Source organism: Myotis yumanensis, unplaced genomic scaffold (assembly GCF_028538775.1).
Source record: "Myotis yumanensis isolate MYYU_CA2020_CCGP unplaced genomic scaffold, mMyoYum1.0.hap1 SCAF_2, whole genome shotgun sequence".
Taxonomy (NCBI): domain Eukaryota; kingdom Metazoa; phylum Chordata; class Mammalia; order Chiroptera; family Vespertilionidae; genus Myotis; species Myotis yumanensis.
The window spans coordinates 85,627,304-85,638,266 of NW_027223753.1; positions in this window are offsets into that span (position 1 = coordinate 85,627,304).

Here is a 10,963-nt window from a genome sequence, read left to right on the forward strand (position 1 = left end):
ACCATAGCTGGTTCTAAAACAGCCACAGCTGATAATGACTAAGAACTCTGAGCAGTTCCTACTGCAATTGCCAGACCCTCATCAACTTAATGGAAGACTCTCCTGAAAAGCTTAGTATCTCTAGGTCCATCCATGTTGTCACAAACCAAAGATAGGACTTGTTTTAACTAGCTGGATGGATTTAGGGATTCATTTCTCTCTACGCAGGTGCTGGCTTCAAACCTTAAGTTATCCCCCATGATCATCCCCTGCCCTTTAGGCCTAAAGAAATTGAACCACAGAAAATTAAATTTCCTACAGTCCTAGTCCTTGGTAGATCTGTTATTTGAAATAAGGTCTGTCATACACCCTTAACTCTACATTATCTAACCCCTTTTTTTAAAATTAAATTTATTGGGTTGACATTGGTCAACATAAACATACAGGTTTCAGGTGTGGATGTCTATGTTACACTGCCTCTTACTGTGTCATTCCTTAACCAAACCACACAGCTTTTCTGTGTGTGTGCACAGTCCATCATAAGATATAAAACAGGGTCTCTGAACTGCAACCAAAAGAATTGTGTAAGATATCTCCCACAACTTTTTCATATTCTGTCCAATTTAGACTAATCACATTATACTCACCTTACCATATAATTTATTCCATATCTCACACATCACAGTTTTTTTAAAAATCATAAATAAAGGAACTGGTTTCTGCTCTGTTTCTATTAGTTCCACACAATGATTTGTGTTTAGTAATGTTTCTAATGGCATTAATAGAAGAAGCTCAGCATTTTTTTTTCCAACCATCCTACCCCTCCTCTTTGGCAACCAACAGCTTATTCTCTGTATCTATCAATGGACATCTAGGTTGCTTCTAAATCTTGGCTATTCTAACTAACACTGCGATGAACATAGGACTGCATATATCTTTTCAAATTAGTGTTTTTGTTTTCTTCAGATAAATACCCAGAAGTGCTATTGCTGGGTCATATGGCAGTTTTATTTTTAATTTTTCAAGCAGTCTCCATCTATTTTCCATAGTGGCTGCACCAATTTACAATCCGCCAACAGTGCACAGGAGTTCCTTTTTGTCCACATCCTTGCCAGCACTTGATATTTTTTAAATATATTTTATTGATTTTTTACAGAGAGGAAGGGAGAGAGATAGAGAGTTAGAAACATCGATGAGAGAGAAACATCGACCAGCTGCCTCCTGCACATCTCCCACCGGGGATGTGCCCGCAACCCAGGCACATGCCCTTGACTGGAATCGAACCCAGGACCCTTGAGTCCGCAGGCTGACACTCTATCCACTGAGCCAAACCGGTGTCGGCAGCACTTGATATTTTTTAAATATATTTTTATTGATTTCAGAGAGGAAAGGAGAGGGAGAGATAGAAGCATCAATGATGAGAGAGAATCATTGATTGGCTGCCTCCTGCACTCCCCCTACTGGAGATCGAGCCCACAACTCGGGCATGTGCCCTTGAGCAGAATCAAACCTGGGACCCTCCAGTCTATCAACTGAGCCAAATTGCTAGGGCCAGCACTTGATTTTTTTTTTTTTTAATGATAGCCATTCTGACAGGTGTGAGATGGTATCTTGTGGGGTTTTTTTTGTTGTTTTGTTTTTCATTTTTATAAGAGTTTATTTGAGCCAAAATGAGGACATATGCCTGCGAGCAAAATCTCAATTGTTCTCTCGTTGTGTTTGATTTGCATTTCCCTGATGATTAGTGATGTTTTTTAAGCACCTTTTCATATGTCTGTTGGCCATCTGTATGTTCTCTTGAATAAATGTCTATTCAGTTCCTCTGCCCATGTTTTAAAAATTATTTTATTTTTAATTATTTATTTTTAACTTTATTTTTGTTGTTGTTAATCCTCACCCGAGGATATTTTTCCATTGATTTTTTAGAGAGTGGAAGTGAGAGGGAGAGACAGAGAAAGACACATTGATTGGTTGCCTCCCATGTGCCCTGACTAGGGCCGGAGATTGAGCCTGCAACTCGGGTATGTGCCCTTGACTGGAATCATACCTGGAACTCTTCAGTCTGCAGGCCTACACTCTATCCACTGAGCCAAAGCAGCTAGGGCCCCATTTTTTAGTTAGATTGGGGTTTGGGGATTTTTCTTGGGTGGGGAGGGGTGTTGAGTTGTATGAGTTCCTTATATAATTTGGATGTTAACCACTTATGGAATACTAGAGGCCTGGTGCATGGATTTGTGCCCTGGTGGGGGGTCCCTCGGCCCCGCCTGTGCCCTCTTGCAATCTGGGACCCCTCGGGATGTCGGGTAGCCAGTTTTGACCCAATCCAGACAGGAGGGAGCCCGATTCTGTGCATTGAGCGTCTGTCCTCTGGTGGTCAGTGCATGTCATAGTGACCAATCAGTTGTTCAGTCGCTTAGGCTTTTATATATAGAGATAGATATCATTTGTGAGTATCTTCTCCCATTCAGTAGGTTGTCTTTTTGTTTTGTGATGGTTTCCTTCATTGTACAAAAACCTTTTAGTGTGATGTAAGCTCTTAATTAGAAGCCCACTGAATTACTGGAATCCTGAACCACAAATGTGTCAATGGGGTGTGACCGAGATTGTGTGAGGAAATGAGTTCCATTTACAATTTTAGGTTTTTAGGAGTAACTTTGTTTAAAGAATTATATCATCCATTCAATGAACCTTTCCCCAAGAAATTAATAAGTGAAATTATGAAAAAAAAAAACCAACTATTTTTTCTAACTGTCCTATATGCCACATATTTCTAGGACTTCACATGTTAGAGCCATAATAATAATAATATTAGCAAAAACATACAGTGTGCTTATCATATGCGACACTGAATGAAGTGCTTTACATTGACAAACTCATTTACTCCTCATACCCACCCTATCAACAAAGACCATTACCTCCTGCTTTTACACTTTGAGGAAATTAAGGGAAAAGGAGGTTGTCTAACATGGCAGAGCTGCCCTAACTTCTTAGTCTCTTCTCAGTACAGTGACCAGAATAGCCCTGTTACAAGTCCAATTGTGTCATTCCTCAGCTCAGAACCCGCCAGTGGGGCTCCCAAAGCCCTGCACATCTAGCTCCTTGCCTTCGGCCCCTATTCCTGTCCCCTTTGCTCATGTCACTCCATCCTCCTTGCTCCCACTTCCAAGCACTCACGCACCCACATGTGCTGCTTCATTTGCCAGAAGCCCTCTCCCCGATCACCCCTGGCCTAATCCCTCAGGGCCTTTAAGTCTTTATATCACTTCAACCATGCCTTCCTGAATCATCTTATTTAAAACGGCAACTCATCTGCATTTCCCTCCACAGCTCGTTTTTCTCCATGCCACTTACCTCCAGATATGCTATATAATTTACGAAATGTCACCTCCCCACTCTAGAAGGTAAATTCCTGAGAATAAGGATTTTTATACAGCACTTAGAACAGTGCCTTGCACATAATGGGTGAGTAGCTAAATGGATGACTAGGTGTGGGGTGGTGAGAGGCTAGTCGGCAGAGGGGAGAATGAAGACAACATGCAAGAGTTGGAGGTAAGAGGAAGAGGTTGCCATGGCTACACCCTCCCCTTTTGAGTTCTGGTTCTTTTCCTGCCCCGGCTCCTGTCAGATACCTGTGTTCTTGTCATAAATCCACCCCCTCTGGATAGCCAGAGTTCGTTTCTGTATTTTGCAGCGAAGAGTCTTTCTTAACTGAGATACTAAGACAGCGCTCTGTTCCCTCTGCCAGAAAGGCCTTTTTGTCCTTGTTCAAAAACTCAATCTCACCTTTTCCTAAAGTCCTCAAGCTGCCCGGACTACCCCAGGCCATTAATGCATGCAATACGTTATTTACAAAGCTTTTGTCCTTTGGGCAGGGATATTTTTTTCCTTTTAGCTCCCGGAATCTGGGGTAGTGTGGAGAGTGGCAGTGTTCCGACAGGTTCAAGCCTCGGACTGACTTGTGGCAAAACCACATACAAGTCCCAGCTTGGAGGGCTGTGCCCTCCCAGCACAATTATAGCCAAAAGGCTATGGTTGTAAGCTTGACCGTATAGTCCGACCCTGCAGTCCTAGGTAGCTAAGGGATGTGGGCTTTGGGGGTACAGCAAGTGCTGCCTAAACAAGCTTGATAGAGTTCAGAGAATGGCAACAACAGGAAAGAGGCAGATGTGAAATTCGAAAGAACATTGTAAACATCTTGCCCTTGTTTTGATTTGTGTGATCTGACTATAAAATAAAGCTTCTGCTTACAGGCTGTGGCACTGTCTCTCCATCCGAGAACAGTGTCCCATCTGCCCCAACTGTATACTCGTCTGTTTTCTTTAATCCTTCACCGCCCCTCCTCAGGTTCACCCCTGGCCGTGCTGGACGCAGTTCAGAATAGTACCTGGCACATGGTGAGCCTCAATAGATGACTACTGAATAAACAAGAGGGGAAGATATGAGTGACTTATGGGGTATTCTAAGTATTGAGAAGTGAATTTGTAATGAGAATCTGTTTATACATAAGTATCAAAGTAGATAATTCAATACCTAAGGTTAAGACTATATGCAAACTATACATTCCTAAGAGGAAAAAGGAAACAAATCCACCTGCTTCTCCCAAAATGAATTGCAAAATGGTATTTCAGCGTTAACTGTTAGCATGTGGGAAATGCAATGGCCTTCAAGTACATTACCAGGCAAGATCTGCCAGAGGTTATGATGCAGAAAAGTTCACAAACCATAATTTAAATGCTCTAATCACATGATTAATTAAATTTAAAACAATGGGAGAAGCAAGGGGAAAGAGATGGGATAAATACCACAGGAGAGGCTCCAAGCCGGGTGGAAGAACCATGCATCCCACAGTGTTCATGTCCCCCCGACTCCTCTCCTCAACAGCCTTCCTCCTGATGGTTCTGAAGACCAGAGGTTTGAGCAAGGAGAGTCACAGAGGGAACCCCACCACCACCCAAGCCATGACAAACACTTGCCCAGCGAAGAGAGGCAGGCACAAGGAAGCCTGGTCAATAGCTGACTTTGCCTGTTGGCCTGCAGAAGAGCCGCGTTTTATTGATAATCATGTCGTTCATGTATTGGGGATATTTAGTGTTCATATGTCACAGGAAACTGGGTATTTTAGGCCTTCTATTCCTTTCTGTCCTTCTTTAATACATGTTCTGTTTACTAACTACTTAACCCATCTTATGAATTCTGTCTATGTTTAACAAACTCTGTTTACTAACTACGTATTTATACTTGCATCCTAAAAGCTTTCCTCTGGTTTACAAATGCTGTAATCTTCTTTAATAGAGTCAAATATTCTCAAAAGCAAATGTCCATTCCAACTGTATTTTTTCTCAATGCCACAAAAAGAACCCTGCTGCCTTTGCCATGTCCAAGTTAGATGGTGCCATCCGAGCTCTTCATTAGATCACCAAACACTTATTCTGGAGCAAAACAGAATTCCTAGTAAAGGCATTCAAGTGAGAAAAAACAAATACATTTAGTGACGGCTTTGCACATTCTAGTGGCTTGAGGTAGAAGGTGAGGTGTTGACCTCACCTTCCACCCAGGACACCCTGGCCCTGCCCCTCATGCTGCTACTGAAAGGAAGAACAGGTTTTGTTAGACCAACCATGAGCCACACAGTTGAAGGCATGAGAGGGGAAGGCAATGGCAATGGTGCTATCATGGGAAAGAAGTGTCAAAAAGAACCAAATAGTTTATAAATGAGTTGCATTAAAAACATGATAGGAGCCCTAACCAGTTTGGATAGAGCATCAGCCTGTGGACTAAAAGGTCCCAGGTTCCATTCAGTCAGGGGCACATGCCGGGGTTGTGGGCTTGATCCCCCAGTAGGGGGTGTGCAGGAGGCAACAAATCAATGATTCTCTCTCATCATTGATGTTTCTATCTCTCCCTCTATGATATTAATAAAAATATATATATTTTAAAAACATATGATGGGGGGAATTTTTACATATCTGATAAGATTTTAGATATCTGATAAGATTTTAAACTTAGAATACATAAAGAAGTCCTACAATTCGGCAACAAAAAGCAAACAACCCAGCTACAATATGGACAAAGGACTTAAATAGACATTTCTCCAAAGATGATATACATATGGCCAATAAGCACATATATTTGCTATATATGAAGATACGTCATTAGAAAAATACAAATCAAAAGCATAATGATATACTACACACTCCTAGGATGGATACAAGAAGAAAATAAGTGTTAGTGAGTGTGTGGAGAAATTGAAATCCTGTGCTTTGCTGATGGGAAGGTAAAATGGTGTAGCCACTGTGGAAAACAGTGGCTCATTTGGAGCATCTTCCTGCACACCAAAAGGTTACAGGTTCGATTCCTGATCAGGGCACATACTTGGGTTTTGGGTTTAACCCCCAGTTGGGGCACATACATGAGGCAACCAATTGATGTTTCTCTTTCACATCAATATTTCTCTCTCTACCCCGCCTTTCTCTCTCTCTACAATCAATAAAAACATGTCCTTGGGTAGACATGGTGAGGATTTTAAAAGGGGGGGATCATTTCTCTCCTCCCTCCCCTGCTGTCTCCCCATCTTTCCTTTCTCCAGTGTTCAAAATCAGTGCTGGAAAGAAGACTTACTCTTTAGGCTTTAACATCCTCCACTGAGCCTTGAAATCCTTTCTATTTTTAGAGCAATCTCATATACTTTTATCACTAGCATCTCATTTCTAGCTAGACCACTCCTCTTTGCCAGGATGGATATGATGATGGCTGAGAGCACCAAGATTCTAGAAACCTGGAACCAAAAGATCTCTTAATAAACGAATCCGATAGAAGGTGCATCTTATTTCTCTGCACCAGGAAAGAGGTGGAGGCAGCCCTGGGGCAAGGTGGCCCTGGCCCCTGTGTTGCAGTTCAGCCCTCTTTGGTGAGATAGCTTTGCTCCAACCACTGATGCAGCTTCTGGTCCCACAAAACAGTTTCAGTGTTGCAATTCCACCCTGAGAAACACAGCCTTTGGTGGAAAGGAAGCATGCCCCACCAATAATGTTCAACAGCTGATGGGAATGTTAGCATTATACTCAGTCCTAATAATGTACATTTCCTGCCTAGACACTGGAATTAAATATATGGAAGCTTCATCAAGTAACTTCTTTATAATACGCTAATCCCACATCATTATTCCAGAGAGAATGGCATAATGGAAATTATTTGTATCCATTTTCAATCTAAAAACTCTCTTTGGGGAATGTCCATTTCTGGGAAGATGGAGTAGACATAATTTCCTTTATTTTTTGTGAGGACACCCAGAAATGATGGATATCAAATATAGATCACATATAAGTTTCAGAAAGGCTGAGAGAAAGCAAATCGACTAATGACTCAGAACTAGAGGAACAACATGGTAGTGAATTCCCTAAATTGTCTCAGCTGAATAAACTGGCAGCCTGAAAAAGCCAACAATGCAGATTAAAAAAAAAAAAAAAAGCTGCAACAAAATCCAGCTCTTTCTAGGCACAGGACCACAGAAGGGGCAGTCTTGCAAGACAGAACATTTTTAGACAATAACCGGTCCAGCCAAACACCCAGGAAAAAAAACTCCAGCCCCCTCCAATCCATGTCAACAAAGGCCTAGAGCAGCAGTTCTCAACCTGTGGGTTGCGGCCCCTTTGGCAATCGAACGACCCTTTCACAGGGGTCGCCTAAGACCATCCTGCATATCAGATATTTACATTACGATTCATAACAGTAGCAACATTACAGTTATGAAGTAGCAACGAAAATAATTTTATGGTTGGGGGTCACAACATGAGGAACTGTATTGAAAGGGCCAGAAGGTTGAGAACCACTGGAGAGGGAGCCTTAACTTTCTCTCAAGAGGCTGTAATGTGTCCAACACTCCTGCTGGGTGGGGTCAGGAAAGACCAAGTAGGGAGCTCATTCTCTCATCCCCACTGGCTGATAACAAGTCCCCTCTCCACCAGTCAGTGGAGACCCTTCAGAGGAGACCCTTCCCAGCAGCAAAGCTCTCCCAAACCTACACAGGAATTTGTATAGTGGCTTTATTCACCATTTCTAAAAACTGGAAACAACCAGATGTCCTTCAACAGATGGTTAATATATAACTGTGCTACATCCATACCATAACATAGAATATGCAATAACCTGAATCAATCCTCTAGAATTATGCTGAGTGAAAAAATTCACCTCCCAAAAATGTTTGATCCCATGTATTATAATTTTGTCAGATGAAGAACAGATTAGCAGTTGCCAAGAGTTGAGGAGGGGGTGGGGTAGCTGTAAGAGTACAGGAGGGAAGCAGCTATAGGAGGGCCATGTGAGGGAGCCTTGGGATGATAGAATGTTCTGCATCTTAATTGTATCATTTCCTACATCCGAGATATAGTATTTCACTGTAGTTTCTAAGATGTTGCCATTGAGGATAACTGGGTAAAGGGTACACGGGATTTCTATGTGTTATTTCTTACAACTGCATGTGAATCTACAATGATCTCAGAATAAAAAGTTGAATTTTAAAAAGAACCAAATCCACTACTTCTTTTCAAGGAGTCCCTGCTAATGCAAAAAGGCAAGGCAAGGAAATAAAAGGTATACACATTGGGAAGACAAAACTGTCTTTGTTCACCGATGACATAATAGAAAGAATGGACATAAAAACTGAAGCTAAGTGATTACAGCAAGGTTGCAGAATACAAGGTTGATAAGCAGTCAACAAGTGGAATTTGATATTATAAACATAATACCATTTATATTAGCACCCCCCCCCAATAAAATACTTAGGTATCTCAACAAAATTTGTCAAAACCTATACAAGGAAACTAAAAAACTCTGATGAATGAAATAAAAGAACCAAATAAAAGGAGAGATAGTCTACATTCATGGATAGGAAGACTCGATATTGTCAAGATGTCAGTTCTTCCCAAATTGACCTATAGATTCAATGCAATCCCAATCAAAATCCTAAATTAGCCCTGGCTGGTGTGGCTTCCAGTTAGAGCACTGGCCTGCATACCAAAGGGTGATGGGTTTGATTCCCACTCAAGGGCATGTACCTGGGTTGCAGGTTGGATCCCTGGCCCCAGTCAGGTGCATGTGGGAGGTAACCAATCAATGTGTCTCTCTCACATCAATGTTTTTCTCTCTCCTTCCCTCCCTCCCTTGCACTCAATCTAAAAATCAATGGACAAAATATACTTGGGTAAGGATGAACAACAACAAAAAATAAATCCCAAGTTATTTTATATATAGTGACAATCTGACTGTAAAGGTTATACGGAGAGGCAAAAGACCCAGAATAGCAAACATAACATTGGAGAACAAAGTTGAAGAACTGATGCTACCTCACGTCAAGACTTACTATAAAGCTATAGTAATCAAGATAGTATAGTTTTGGCAAAAGAATAGACAGATCAGTGGAGCAATAAATAGAACACCACAAATATAGTCAACTGATCATTGACAACGGCAACGCAATGAAGCAAAGAATCTCTTTGTGACAAATGGTGAAAGAAACAGGCAAAAAATATATCCATACTCAAACCTTAAATCTTTCACAAAAGTTAACTCAAAATGGATTTTAGGTTTCAATGTAAATGCAAAACTATAAAACTTTTAGAGGGTAACATAGCAGAAAACCTAGATGACCTTGGGTAAGGTGAAGCCTTTCTTGTTGGATTCACAAAGATATAATCCATGAGAGAAATAAGCTGCAGCTTATTAAAGCTAAAAACTTTTGCTCTCAAGGCAAGCCACAGACAGGGAAAAATAGCTTCAAGGCACATCTGATAAAGGATCATTATCCTATATATACAAAGAACGTTTAAAATTCAGTAAGAAAACAATCACATTAAAAAATGGGCCAAAGACCTTTAGATGCCTTACAAAGAAGATATACAGATAGCAAGTAAGCATATGAAAAGATATTCCATGTTACCATGGAAGTGCAAATTAAAACAATGAGATACCATTACTACTCACTGATTGGCCAAAATCTGGAACACTGACAACACCTAACACTGGTGAGGATGTGGAGCGACAATCACTCTCACATTGCTGGTGGGAATAAAAAATGGTACAGCGCTTTGGAAGATGGTTTGGCAGTTTCTTACAAAAACTTAAAATATTCTTACCATATGGTCCAGCAAAAACATTCCTTACTATTTCCCCAAAGTAGATGAAAACTCACGTCCACCCAAAAACCTGCACACGAATGACTTTAGCAACTTTATTCATAATCGTCAACACTTGAAAGCAATGAAGATGTCCTCCAGTAGGTTAATGGTAAACTGGCATGTAAAGACAGTGAAATATATTATTAAGCACTAAAAAGAGATGTGCTATCAAGCAATGAAAATATATGGAGGAAGCTTACAATCACATTACTAGAGACCTGGTGCACAGATTCATGCACTGGTGGGGTCCCTCAGTGTGGCCTGCGGGGATTGGGCCGAAACCAGCAGTCCAACATCCCCAGAGGGATATAGTAGTATGCAAAGCGGCAGGTGGCCAAGGAGGAGCCTGAGCCCAGGTGCCATGCCCCTCCCGCTCATCCGGCCCCGCTGTGCCTGCTGCAGCTGCCACTATCACTTGGTAGGCTCGCTGCCATCTCTGCACACCTGCTGCCCCTCCGTTGCAGTCTCTGCACACCCATCCTAGGGCGATACTGGCACACCTATGACCAAGAAGTGTCTGCGGGCTTATGCCCAGTCAGTCCAGATGTCTGTCCTGCTCCTGGTCTGGATGGGGGAGGGGCGTGCGGGGGAGTGTCTACAGGAGAGGCTTGTGCCACCTGCAGCTGCTCTCGCCAGCTGTGAGCCCAGTGTCTGGTGTCCATCAGTCAGCTGAGCGGCACTCCCCATGTGGGAGCGCACTGACCACCAGGGGGCAACTCCAGCATTGAGCATCTGCCCCCTGGTGGTCAGTGCATGACATAGTGACCAGTCAAATGGTCACTTAGGCTTTTATATATATAGATGGAAGAAGC